At 37.5% G+C, this 14,659-nt stretch overlaps 1 long non-coding RNA gene across 2 annotated transcripts; it reads right to left on the bottom strand.

Annotated features, from left to right (window-relative positions):
• Positions 1–9,494: 9,494 nt before the first annotated feature.
• On the bottom strand, positions 9,495–12,855 carry LOC136230744 (uncharacterized). 2 transcript variants are annotated; one of them, XR_010689517.1, is made up of 3 exons: positions 12,625–12,855; positions 12,367–12,532; positions 9,495–9,858 (listed from the first exon to the last, which is right to left on the bottom strand). It is a non-coding gene; the product is annotated as an uncharacterized lncRNA (long non-coding RNA). The 2 variants fall into 2 exon arrangements; XR_010689518.1 differs by having other exon boundaries at positions 9,495–9,791.
• Between the last annotated feature and the right edge of the window lie 1,804 nt (positions 12,856–14,659).

Genomic DNA, 14,659 nt, shown 5'->3' with positions numbered 1-14,659 from the left:
ACGGGTAAATTACTTAGGGATTGAAAGCCATAGTTTTGGTCCCTAAGTCTCTAAGCTATGGTTTATGCCTAATTGTTGGTTGTTTGGGGGTTTATGTTTATGTTTGTGAAGAAATTCTAACTATTCCGTTTGGTCTATCTCTCAGGTAATATGGGCAGGAAATGTAAGGCCAAGATCACGGTTAACAATGAAGCCGACTCTGACGTCGAATTCAGCGACGCCCTCCAAGCTAAGTATAATCCTACTTTTGGACTAGTTGATGAGCGTGAGGGGTTGTTGTACACACGGTTCTCTAAGCAGGACCTTGCCACTCGAATCATTGTTGATCAGTCATACCTAGCTTCTATAGGTTTGGAAAAGGATTTCAATGAAATCCTAAAATTCCAAGGCTGGTATAAACTGGCCACAAAAGGGACCCTAGTGTATTATAACTTTACTATGGAATTTCTGACCACTTTGAAAAAGGAACCGCCCATAGGATCGGGAAAGTATTCTTTCCGACTGAACGGTAGACCCTATCGTCTCAGTGACACTGTGATAACAGCCTTAATGGGAGTCTACAACCACCCAGAGGCAGTCTCGGGTTTTGAGGAACCCATGACACCAAATGATGCTTGGCTCCAATTAACAGGCTCATCAGATTATGACTCCCGCACTGCTAGCCCGGTCGCTCTCTTAGACCCATTGTTAAACCTTATACACAAGTTTGTGGCTCACAACTTGCTAGGCAAAAACGAGAGCAATAAGGTCTCGAGCACGAAATTGCTCATATTGTGGTGTGTAGCTAATCATAAACCCGTTGATAATGTCAAAGCCATCTTTGAAGGCTTTCAAAGCCAAACAAGTAGAAAACGCGGATCACTTGGTCTTGGACATTTGGTTACCAACTTCCTTGATAACCAATTCAAAAATTTGGAAATCAACGAAGATGGTTTCCACCCCACCTTGCTTAACTCCACATTTTTGGGAAGGTCTACTTTTCATGCAGTTTTAAATAGGAACCCATTTGGAGGAGCAAGCTCAAGCGGGAGAGCAAGAAAATGGGCAAGAAACCCACCACGATAAAGAGAGAGAGAGCACGACGAAACTGAGGGAGAAGAAGCTGTAGAAGCAGATGACCAAACGGAACACCAAGAGCCGGGGAAGGAGGCCCAATTCCAAGCCATCAAGACCATGATGGCAGAAATGAGAGACCTTAACCTTCGGACCTTCAACATTGTTCAACAAATGGACCACCGGTTCACTAACTTCGAGCAGAACATGGACCGGAGGCTCACAGGCCTTGAATATGTAGCGGCAGACTACTGTGAGCGCTACAACATGCTGTGGCCACCCCCCGGGCCGATCAGTAAGTTGTCTTCTCCACCCTAACTTTTTGCACTTGTACTTTATGGTTTGTGATGCAATGTTGGAACTTATTGCACATTTTTAGTGTGAGGAGGAGGGGTAGACAAACTTACAAAAATTGTATAATTTTTAAATTTTTGTTGCGTCGTGTCTAGTTTAGTTTTGCGTTTTTCGGGTTTTATTTATGTTCTGCATGTTTAGGACCTAAAACCGTGAACCTCCTTCGAATCTAAACTTCGTTATTTGTCCTTGAGGGCTGAGAACCGAATCTAAGATTGCATGACAACTAGTTTAGGTGTAGGACACAATCCTTGTATCTGTAAAAGCATGAGCTAAAGTTTGCATTTAGACCCTACTTTTGAAGAAATGCTAAAATCATTACTTAGGTAGATAACTTAAGAATTGAAGGCATGTGATGTTAAACTTGAGTTTGGGGAGAACTAGTAAACACAAAATTGAAACCTAAAGAATTGTGAGCTGAATTTGAGCCTAAGAGCGAACATCAAAAAGCTCTTTTTCTTGACATTTTTGTGTGAATGCTTTGACTTGTGGAAAGATTACAAATTTTGCACCTAATACTAAGTTGAACCTACATGCAATGATTTGAGATGATAGACGATGAAATCAGCCTCATTAGAATTAACCCTTTTCTTTACCTTATTTTCTCTTTTTCATCCACTCTAGGAAGCCCCTTAGTTTGTAGATTTTTCTTTCGTCCTAACCCAATTTTTGCAAGCCATCACTTGGTTTGTTACTTAACCCAGTTTTTGCAAAGCTCGCATTGAGCCTTTGTTTTCTTCTAGCGCTTTATCTTTGTTTATGGCATCATAGTAGCAAGCCAAAAGGCTAAGAAGTGATTGAGCAATACTATCCAAAAAGAAAAAAAAAAGAGAAAAAGAAAGAAAAAAAAAGGAAAAACAGAAAAAGAAAAGAAAAGAGACGAACAAAAAGGGAGAACTTCATTCCCCAGTTCTTAAAATCAAAACGTCTCAAAGAAAAAAAAATAATAAATAACAATGAATAAAAAGCTCAGTCACTTCATATTCGCTAAAGCCATTTTAATTTTGTTTTTCTAGCTCTAGAACGATTAACCCTTGTTGTACCTTTAACCCTCTAACCACATTACAACCCCAATTCGAGGCTGTTTTTGATATCATCGGAGTCATATAGCATAGTAGAGGAACTCGGATGAACATGCAAAATCAACGTAATCCTAAGCAAGAACATAAGCCGAGAGCAAACACTTTAGCCACCAAAACTGTGTGAAATGAGTGAACTACCTATGGTGAGGTGTTTTACTTAGCGATCCCCTTAAGCTCGTTTAATTGAACATATGTCCTTTTACTTAAAACATATGGCCTATGATAATTCAAATGCGGCTTTTGGATATCGTGTCTCTACTTTGTATTTTCGAATGCATGTAATTACAGATGCTCGAAATTGTGTCAAGCACCTAGTCAAACCAGAAGGTTTTCTAGCTTGCTTGTGATTGCGGGTTTAGTTTTTTAGTTTACTTCGGGACAAGTAAAGTTTTAAGTGCGAGGAGGTTTGATAGGGGTCAAAAACCCCTATCTTTGGGTACAGTTTTAGGACGGTTTTTAGTGCTATTTCATGAATAAGCGAGCAATTCTCGCATTTATATGCCTTTGTGTGAGTTAGTTAGGAATTGGAAATGTTTTATTAACTTTTTGTTGTTTGGGCTCGTTTTCTGATCATTTTAGGCAAATAAGGCCGAAATGGCATGTATGTTATAATTCCGTTATCTTTTATAGCTAATTGATCCGTCAAAAGTCGCAACAAACGGAGCGTTTGCTTAAAATGAGCGATTAGCGGGTCAATTTAGCCTCGAGACTAATGTTATTTGGAGTTTTCGTGCATGCGCAGGGGAAATTCGGGCAAAAATTACATCGTGGAACATCGAGCAACCGTGCGGAAGCGTGCAGGGCGAAACGGCTTGTCGAACTGGCCTTTTTAGGCCAGCTCGCCGAGCAGGCCTCCAGGGGCCTACTCGGGCGAGCTGGCCATGCCAGCTCGCCGAGCAGCGCGCCCTGCTCGGGGAGCTGACCTGCGGGAATTGGTCAAAAAAGTCAGTTTTGACCCCACGACTCCACGACCGGTCCCACGACTTCCCACCTGCACAAGGACACGAAATAGGTCAAAAAGAGGGCCCGAGCTACAACTATAAATAGAACTTTTCCATTGTAAATTAGATATCTTTTATCTTTGTAATTTTCTTAGCTTTCACCTTGAGAAATCGTCTCCACCTCCTCCATATCCTTCAAACCTCCATTGAAGACACCTCCGAAGCTCCGCTCAACGAGCATTGCTCAAGCTTCATCCTTAAGTCCTAGGAAGACGCCTGCATTGGTAGACAGGTTCCCTGAAAGGGATTTTTCTTCTTTTATATTCTGTCTAGCCTCTGATCCATGTTATGAATCCTAGGCTCATTGTATCTTCGTGACAATACTTTCATCTTTGATATATATTATAGTTTTGTTTATTCAATTGTTCTATTGCTTTAATCTTTGTCTTACGCTTTGTCTGATTGGTTTAACTCATTCGATAATCCCAAAATTAAGTTGGCACATATTGCGAGCTGAATTTGACCTAGTCAGTGCCCATAGGATTGACGACCCTATAGAAGATTAAGCCCAAATTGCTGAGCTTTAGAGCTAGTTTCGGCCTTACAAGGGAATCACGAACTAGGGACCTCAGGAGGATAGGTAGGGTTAATCGCCTCGGACACAAGTGACTTAGATTAGGTTTTAATTCCGTTGTCTAAACAATCTATTTTCATTATCATCGTATCCCTTCATGTTCCTTCGGATAATTACATTGGTAAAAGATCACCTAGGAGTAGTTTAACTTAATTAGGGGTAGAGTAACTTAATTAGGCGTAGAATACCTTAGTTAGAATTAGATAACTTAGCTAGGAATGGTATAATTCAACCTAGGAGTAGATTAACTTAAGAAAAACCAAACTCAAACCCCCCAAAGCCTAGATAACACCTGAGACCAAGTAGCTTGATACTTGCAGAAATAAATCCACATGGACTTATCCAGAATTTTATTACTTGATAACGACGGGATACACTTATCCCTTAGTGAGTCTTCTTTACGGAAGGCGCATCACATTGCTATAGTCCATTTGTCTTTTTCCGGAGAAGTGAAAGCTTCTTTATCATTTCTAGGTTCCGCATCATCATTTGGAGTTACTAAAAGAGTTGTGCCTTCGATACCAAATCGTCGACTATCAACTCTTTGCCTTTTAGTAGGACGCGGTTCCGAGTTTTGATAAACTTCTCTCATGTATTCATCATAACCCGGAATCCTATCTCTTAGACTTTTTCCCAAATTCTCACAAGAATCAAGAATCAAACTGCCACTTAAATAAGGATATGTCACATTCGAAACGTTTTGAGGTTCGGAACTTTGACCTTGTTCTTGTTCCTGGTAGTGATCGGTATCATTACTTTGATCCTTAAAATTCCTCCCACTCGAATGGAGAGGTCCGTTTGAATCTATTTCCTCAAACAGAGTGAGATCAGTGTCAACTTCTCCTTGCTTAGGAAACTCATTATCTAAGAAGACGACGTCTCGTGATTCAAATTTTGCCACTCGACCTTCACTATTTTCTCCCACTAGGACATATCCCTTTGATACGTCAGGGTATCTTATAAAGACACACTTTCTACCTCTTGGGCCTAATTTCCCAAATTTGCTAGAGGTATCATAGGCAAAAACAGTACAACCCCAATGTCTGAGCATACTCAAATCGGGTTTTCTACCAGTCCACAACTCATAAGGAGTGGAAGTGACAGTCTTGTAGGGCACTCGGTTTAGAACATATGTAGTTGTTAGCAAAGCATCTCCCCAATAGGAAATAGGCAAATTTGCTTCAGCCATCATAGATCGAACCATATCAAGGAGAGTTCTATCTCCTATCGGCAACACCATTTTGTTGCGGAGTATATGGGATAGACAACTGATGCTCTATCCATTTCTCATCACATAAATCTTTGAATTCATCTGAAAGATATTCTCGACCTCGGTCAGTTCTCAAAAATTTGATCTTCTTATCTAGTTGATTTTCAACAAGGTTCATAAACTTTTTGAAACAACTCAAAGCTTCAGACTTGTGAGACATCAAGTAGATGTGATCATACCTTGTATAGTCATCTATGAAGGTGATGAAGTAGTAGGCCCCATGCCTAGCCCTCACATTCATTGGACCACGGACATCAGAATGAATTAATTGCAAAGGAAATTCTGCCCTAGTACCCTTCCCGAATGGTTTTCTATGCATTTTTCCTTTAAGACATGGTTCGCATGGAGGTAATTCAACTTTTCTTAAACTACCTAGTAAGCCCTCTTTGGCTAAACGATTCATGCGATCTTGCCCAATGTGATTTAACCTAGCATGCCATAAACTAACATCTTTATCCACAGAAGAAGAAGTAGTAACAGAAAAATTATTGGAGTCATATAATTCAACATCCAAAATAGTCAAACCATTCAGTACATATCCTGAACCATAGAATTCGTTATCCAAACTTAAATGCAAACTGTTATTAGCAAAAATAAAGGCAAATCCAATTCTTAACAAAGAGTTCACAGAAATAAGGTTTCTCCGAATATTCGGAGCATAGAGAACATCTTGTAGGAGGAGAGTTTGACCGCCATGTAGACTCAATCTACATGTGCCAATCCTTTCGACTCCAACTCTCGAGTTGTCTCCCACATAGATCCATCTTGAACCGACTAGAATTCGTCGGAACTCGACAAAGGTCTCTCTTTCCTTCGTCACATGGTCTGTTGCACCTGAATCAACAACCCACAAAGGATCATGTTCAGCTATAAGAACAGTGCTAGATACATTTATTTCACTCACACATGAGTTAGTGTAGTGTACCTTAAGAACTTTGCAATCATTTGCATAGTGTCCTTTTTCTTGGCAGTTGAAACATTTCACACGTGAAAGCTTCGGTTTCTTTCTGTTCTTTGTTCTCTTTCCCTTTCTATTTTCTGTATTCACAGGCTCTTTGGCTTGCTCTTTGCCCTGGCTATAGAAGCGCTTACGCTTTTGCCTTGGAGGATTGGAACGCCTCCCACTTGAGTGGGCTCCCACATAATGGGCTTCAGCATTGATCTTAATCGATGCCAGGCGATCCTCCTCTAGCTCAAGGTGGCGACAAACATCATCGAAGGTTTGAATTGCTTCGGTGTGGGTTAGGTGCACCTTCATGTGCTCCCAACTGTTTGGCAAAGAGCGGATAACAGCTTGCACTTTCTGCTCATTGGTCAACTGATGACCTGCTTCATTCAGCTCACTGATCATGTTGGACATTTCTCTTAAATGCTTTTTCATTGTATGATCAAGCCTCTTCTTGCAAGTGTCAAACTTAATTGTCAATGAGCGGAGCCTAGTCAGAGACACACCTCCGAATTTCTCCTTTAAGGCATCCCATAGGCCCTTGGCTGACTCAATCTTACAGAATTGCCCAGTGAACTCATCATCCATGGCACTCAGCATGATGATGCGGGCAGTGGAATCCTTTTTCTTCCATGTCGTATAATCTCGGTGAAGCTGAGCAGTTGCACCATCCTCAGGTTCGGCCATAACCGTATCCAAGTGAGCAAGCACATCTTGCTCTTCAAGCACATACTTTATTTTATTGACCAAACCTCATAGTTATCCCCATTTAATTTCAGGTCTTTGTTGAGTTCAGCAACTATAGACTTTCTAGCTGCTGCCATTGATGACTGATCTACAATGGTATTGCACGACTTAGTAAGAAGTTATTAAAGGTTCAATACACGCATTAATTCTCGATACAACTTATATCTAATCAATCAAATTTTCATTCTAAATTTCGATTCGAAAATGAGATAGAAGTGGCTCAAATTACCCTTTACACTTTAGTATTAGATCTAACTAATTAGATACATTAATACTTAGAGAATTTTGTTACTCAGAAGTAACGATTTTGCAACTTATTACAAAAATATGGGTGTTGTAAGGAATTAAGATGACTTTTGATTTATTATTTCGATCTTAATGTTGACTAATCTTAACTACTAAGGTCGAAGATAATCATTAAATCAATAATAACTAATCAGTGATTTAATAAATCGCAATTAAATGCTCACATAAAATTATTCAAGCACATCAATTCCAATCCAACATACCAAAAATTATCCAATAAAATCGAATAATAATTAAATTAGGATCCCAATGGTTATCCAAACATATTTGAATAATCACACCATAAATAAAAAAAAAGTATCCAAACATATTTGATTTTTTTTTTATTAAAATCCATTAGAAAACAAAAATTCTAATAGAAATCCTAACCAAAATTATAACACTAGAATAATAAACCCCAACGAAAAAATTTGTTCCAAAAATTAAATCCACAACCATACAAAAAAATAAAAATGGTTCATTTAACCAACATAAAAATCTTCCCTCTCTTCCATGTAGGGAATTTCTCCTACACGGAACGGGCGAGGGAAGGAACGAATCACAGATCTCCTTAACATTTCAAGCATCTCCCCGAAAACCCTTATTAAAAGAGATTGTATAAACTGCTCATCCAAAATTTTTGAAAAAATACCCAAAAAATCAGAAAAATTCAAAAACACGTTTCTGTAAAAAATGGAAAAAAATTGGTCACGGAAAGAGCCCACACGTGCCTAGCGCGTGTGGAGGGGCCTCTGCCACGTGGCGCACGCTGGTTGGTCCAACTGGCGCCAGCGCGGCACCGGCTGGCCAACCAGCACCTGCCGCGTGGCAGGCTGGGGGGAGACACACGTTTTCTCCCCCCCCTCCCCAAGTGGCGCGTGAAGGCCACGTGCCGCCTTCCCGGCCGATTCCGGTGACGAAAAATATATGGAACCTAAGGTTTTTGGGGTCTCTAGACTCGATGGTGTGGTCGGTTTTTCGATTTGACGAGCGGAATGAAAAATCAGAAGGTAACAGAAACCTAAACAGGTTTAATTGAGTAAAAAACGTTTAAATCGAATCCTAATTCAATTTAATCACACAATCAACCAATTCCAGTTTATAATCATAAAAAAAATAACAATGAATTATTTTTAATCTTTCAAAAAAGATTCAAACGCAAACGGATTCGCGGTAAAGACGGAATACTAGATCCAATGGCTCTGATACCAATGTAGGGATAAGCATATATTCACAACATATATATTTATCCGAATAAGTAAACGGGTTTACGGGTTACCTCTTGTAGCGCAGATCCCGTTCTTTATTTGCAGCAGAAGGATTTCGGATCAATCACCCGATCTAGTATCACCGGCCAAGCCTTCAACCACGCCAATAGAATTGGGAGAGGAAGACAATTGGTTCACAAACTAAAGCGACGACGAATCCCAAAAATAGAGAGAGGGGCGGCGGCTTAGGGAAAAAGATGAGAGAAATTTTTTTCTGGAGATCATGTATCTCAAAAGCTAATTTCTGGCTCTCTTCTAATTCTCTTTTCTGTGTTTTTGAGATACTGTATCTCTAAAAACTAATTCCTTATTCTCTTAGAATTAGTGTTGGTTAGGGTTTCTATTTATACTGAATAAATAGATAACCTAACCCTAATTCTTATTGGGTTTGGGCTCGTTCCATTTCGAGCGGGCCTAATTGGATCCATATCCAATTAATTCCAACATCATAGTCTAAATAACATTTTGCACCAAATTAAAAATTTTAAGTCATAAGTGAATTTCATCTTGTAATTTATAAAAAAATTAAAAATTTAAAAATAACTACAATAACAAAGTAATAATTTATACATTTGTGTTGTCAAAGAAAGAAAGAAAAAATAAAAGAAAATGTGAACAAAAAAATATTAATCTAAGGGAATTGAACTCTCACCCTTACAAACACCTCCACTATGTCTTTACCATTCAGCCTAGCACTATTTTTTGTTATATATCTAAATCCATATACCTTTTTAACCATAATTTGTTTAATAATTATCAATTTTCCGATCGGAGGCCCTAGGCGGTTGCCTAGGCAGCCTCCCCCTAGAGGTGGCCCTGAATGTGAGTTAATTTTCCTTTACTAATATATTAAGGTAAAGTTATTAGTAGTTTTATGTTTAAAAAACATTGGATGTGGCTTTATTAATTAAAATTTAGAAAGTAAATTAGTCAGAAATCTGTTCTTGGATTTGCTATTCAATCAAATACATTGTCCTGGATTTTTTCTTTACACTTGAAAATTCTGGCCAATATATTTCAATAAAATTGATATCTCTCCTTTACAACCATATTTGCTGCCAGTATCCCTTTCCATTTTCATTTCCGTCCATTTTCATTTCCATTTCTGTGGCCGTGCAACACAGCCTTGCTTTGTAATTCTGAAATTCCATATTGTTTTTCTTTTGATAGACTGTTCTGCAGGTCGTGCTGCCAGTGCCACCAGTGAATGCCTGGAAGAAGTTTGGAAGGAATGTGATCATTCTCTTATCTTGAAGGAGGATCTCGGTGATGTTTGTCCTATTTGCGGAGTTATTCAGAAAAACATTGATATCATATTTGAGTTTCAATTCTCTAAGGTACAACAATTCACTTACCAAATTGTTAGCTCTTGATCATGTTCTCCAATAAGATTATTAATAATTTGAATTACATCAGACAAAGTAAATTATTATTGGCATACATATTTGTTGGGGTTTAGTGTCCTATAGACAATTGTTCTAGGATATAAACTTAATGTAAATGAAATGTTCTTTATATCATTTGTTTTAATAAGATATGGTTTCATAACTATATAAAGGCAACCTCTTTTAAGAACTAAATAAGTCTAATAAAAGGAAATCCCTAAGTTTGTTTAAAGTGATTATAAAGTGTTCATACAAGCATGAAGTGAGACGAAACTTTATAATAAACTAATAAACTTAAAACCACCCCAAGTCAAGTAATATGTTTAGAAATAGGATTGACATATCACTGCTGAGACTTGCATGTAACAATGTCTTTTGTCGAGACAGAGTGCTGATCTCAGAAGCTTCAGATATCCAGATATCTGGACAGTTACATAGATCTGATGAAAGGGAGTTCATTAGGATTGGGGACCCGACTTGAGATAACAGGATGGGTAGATTTATCCTTGTCACATGTTCATCTCATTGGTATTAATAGGTATAAGTAATCCTAAGACTCAAAGGAATGTTAATTAGTGATTCTGGATTATGGAATGTGAGTAAAAGAACTTATTCTTATTGTCTTTTGAAAAAGAAAATCTCCTATCTAATCAATGTAAAATGGCATATAAGACATAAGAAAAAAATCAGACTTTCTGGACATGGCAAGCCATGAAGTGGTGATCTAGTCAATGGCATGATTATAAGAGAAAATACATTGGTGAACCAACATGCATTATGAAATGGCACACATGTAACCATAAAGAATACAAAAATTGTCAAACATTGCCATTTTTTATAATAAAAATATATAATGTCACTATCTAATGTTTTACTAACCTCCAACAAGTAAAAACTGAACATAAACCAATGTTATTCACATATGTCGTTGTAATTCTACAGAGCCTAGTTTGTCTAGTTTCGTCGATGTATTTTGCATGATTGTATGGTTGATAATTCAAGTCTACAACTCATTTCACAAGTCTTCCCTAAAGTTGACTCTTTTAAGTATATAACTCTTAGATTTGTGTTCAACATTCATCACTCTGAAAAATAAAACACCATTTTAATGGACAGTTTCTCAATTTCTCTGTTTCTCCTCTGTTTCTTATCACTTTATCTTTCTTCCTCTTCTTACAAATTTTTCATCACTCTAAAAAATAAACGCCATTGCTGAGACCTCTTAAGTAATATTAATTATGTATTTAGATGCAGAAATTTAAGCTTTTCTAAATGGATTGGATATATTGCTCCTATGATATTCGACTTTTTGTCTCAATTTGCAAACTAACACAACAAAATAAGATATACTAATACAACAACACCAAAGCACATAAGTTCAGTTGCTATGAAATACCAGAAAATCACAGAAGTTCAGTTAAGTCCCTCAAGGTGGAAAATTTTGCAACTTGGGACCTAAGCATACTAGCATAGATATAAAGTTATCAAACAAGATTTAGTTTATGAAAAGGTGTTGCTCATGTGTGTAAAAAGCAAGGTTGTGAATGTACACAACAAAAAATGTTGTAAATTCCTCTAAGTTTTAAAACCTTTATAAACAGGACTTAAGCTTGGTGTCTAACATGATTTTCCAAAAAAAAAATCAATTATATCTAAAGCTTTGTCCTTTGGTTGCAACAACTTTGCCAGGAAACAAACATGAACAATAGTGTCCTTAACACTACAGAAACAGCTAGCCTCTAGCATTCTCAAGTGCAGATGTTATTGTGCACTATGCGCATCAGAAAGTCCATTTTGTAATCACTTTTCACAAGACTCACCTTTCCTGTAACAATAGAGGACGTGCCTCACCATTTCTTTGCTTAGTTCAACATTTGCATTTTTCTTACAACAAGAATCAAGAAGACTCGTCCAAATAACAGCATCAGGTTTCATAGGCATGCTTAGTTCAAATATCTAATGATCCACATTTACAATAAACACACCAAAATATCCATAGCTACTTGAACATTACACTTTCTCAATAAATAAGCATAAGCCCACATCCCCAAGGACAAAGCACATAAACCAGCACAAGCATTTAAAATGATATGCATTGTGTACCCATCAGGCTCAAACAATTCATATGGTTGAACAAACAATTTCAATGCAGGACAAACATGTCAATCATAGCATTCCAGGAAACAACACTTCTCTCAGGCATTTTATCAAACACATTACGTGCCGAATCCAAACAACCGCAAGAAGCATAGAAATGGATCAAACTGTGTTAATTATATAAACAAAATGAAAAGATTACCTAAAGCTTTATTGAGGTGAGGTCAGATGAGCAACCAAACAAACACAATTACAAGACAGAGGAAGACTATATGTACAAATTAATAAGTAAAAATTATGAAACCTGGACACGGCTCCAAAGCAAGGGTACAGTTGCCCTGGCATTATTTCGAACATAAACATATTGCCATATCTGCTTCTATGGTAGATCCATCTTCAAGTTTAACAGCAGCCTCACGCCTAGCTGCGCACCTTCGATATTTCTTAGGGCTCCCTCATAAGTTGCGCACCTACGAGATGTAAGAAAGAAAACAACATTGCTACAATTAGATTAGGTATCTTACTTTCAATAAGAAACCAGAAAAGAGATTATGTTTCAAACCTGTGAAAATTCAGTGTCGTCTTCTTGAATCTCAGGATTTGTGCCGCTCACTGAGTTTTTAGAAGAGTAAAAGTCTTAGAATGGTGAGACCTTGATACAAAGATTTTGAGATGAAGATCTTCTTAGGTCTGAGAATTAGGAAAAAAGGTCTTCTTAGGTTTGAGAGAGAATTAGGAAAAGAGTTTGAGAAATCCAAATGCGCGAATGAGTTTTCTGAGGTCTGCGAATTTGGAAAAGAGGAAAAAGGATAGTGGGGTCGGTTATGTAAACGCCCGACCCTAATAATAACTCATTGGAGACAACCGACTCTAATAATGCTTTATTAGCCACGGTCAATTACAAAACCGACACTAATAATCCTTAATTAAACATGGAAGTAAAAATGAAGGTCATTAGGGTCGGTTTTGTATATTGACCGTGGCCAATAAGACATTATTAGGGTTGGTTGTTTCAAACAACCGACTCCAATGACCTCTAGCTATGGTTATTATTACAACCATGGCTAATAAGGCGTGGCAATAGGCCATTTCTGTACTAGTGAGGATTGACATATCACTATTGAGACTTGCATGTAACAATGTCTTCTGTCGAGACAGAGAGCTGATCTCACAAGCTTCAGATATGCAGATATCTGGACAATTACATGGATCCGATGAAAGGGAGTTCATTAGGATTGGGGACCCGACTTGAGATAACAGGATGGGTAGATTTATCCTTGTCACTTGTTCATCTCATTGGTATTAATAGGTATAAGTAATCCTAAGACTCAAAAGAATGTTAATTAGTGATTCTGGATTATGGAATGTGATGCTTTGATCCTGTTGTAACACGATCCATAACAGAGATCACTCTAGGGTGTGAACGGAAGACGTTGGGTATCACAGGAAGTATTGCATGATAGTTATACATTGGATTGAGCATTTGTCACTCCTGATAAATGGGAGATACATCCAAGGATCGCTTGTGGAAGACTGGACTCTAAATCCTTGCAAGGTGATAACTTAAGACTTGAAATGCAGATTTCACTTAACCTATCTAATTGGAGTTAACTCGGCCTGTACAAGTAAAACAAACGTCTCGCTATATGTGACTTGACATTATCCATAGTCATAAGATTCTGTTCAAGGATGTAATTGATAAAGGATCGAATTATACTGTAACTAATACAGAAAGGTCAACGAGAGAATCAACATGTCTTCTTATAGCTCTGGGGGAATGTTTCGGATCTGCCAATCACATTTTGCGTACTCATTCCGTTATGCAAAGATTAAATATAATACTGAGAAAATTAATTTAATGGTTCCATACGGCTAGAAGCAATAAGAATCTAATGGGTCACACATAAGACTTGGAGCCCAAAAGAGAAACAGATGTTAATTAATTGATGGAAGCCCAACTGAGTCCACTAAGGCCCAGTACATAGGGGGGTGATTTTATGTATATAAAATACATAAATAATTAATTTGATTTTTAACAATTCTAATTAGATTATGATTGTGAATTAAATTAATTAAAGGATAAATAAGTTAGGAGGTTTAATGAGATTAAATTGCTTCTATTATTATCCTGTCAAGTTATTATTATTATCTTTATATTTAGATATAATTATAGATAATAACTAATAAGAATTTTATTTCGAATTAAATTCTTATTCAGTAACCTAATTCTATCTAACTAGGGTTTAGATACAAGAGAGTATATATACCCCCCTTATATGAGAATTTCGGCCAACCCTAGCTAACCGAAGAGAGAGAATTTCAACACCCCCAGTTGAGGATGAAATAATCCACCACTTCTCCCATTTCAATTGATTATTAATCTCTTTCTCTTATCCTTGATCTTGTGTTGATTTATTAGAGGCAATCTACTTTGGTTGCTTTTATAGGGTTGAGTTCTAATCATATTTTGAATTGTGTTTTTGTCTTGTGATCGGGAACTCGGAGTAAGAGTTGTGGGCACTACGATTGCAACAGTAGATAGATCTTCAAAAAGTATTTCCTTCTATCCCTCTTTATATGAAATAACGATTAACGGA

The sequence above is a fragment of the Euphorbia lathyris genome, chromosome 5 (assembly GCF_963576675.1).
Source record: "Euphorbia lathyris chromosome 5, ddEupLath1.1, whole genome shotgun sequence".
Classification (NCBI taxonomy): Eukaryota; Viridiplantae; Streptophyta; class Magnoliopsida; order Malpighiales; family Euphorbiaceae; genus Euphorbia; species Euphorbia lathyris.
The sequence above is the reverse complement of the archived record's forward strand: the minus strand, read 5'-3'. Positions and strand labels throughout refer to the sequence as shown.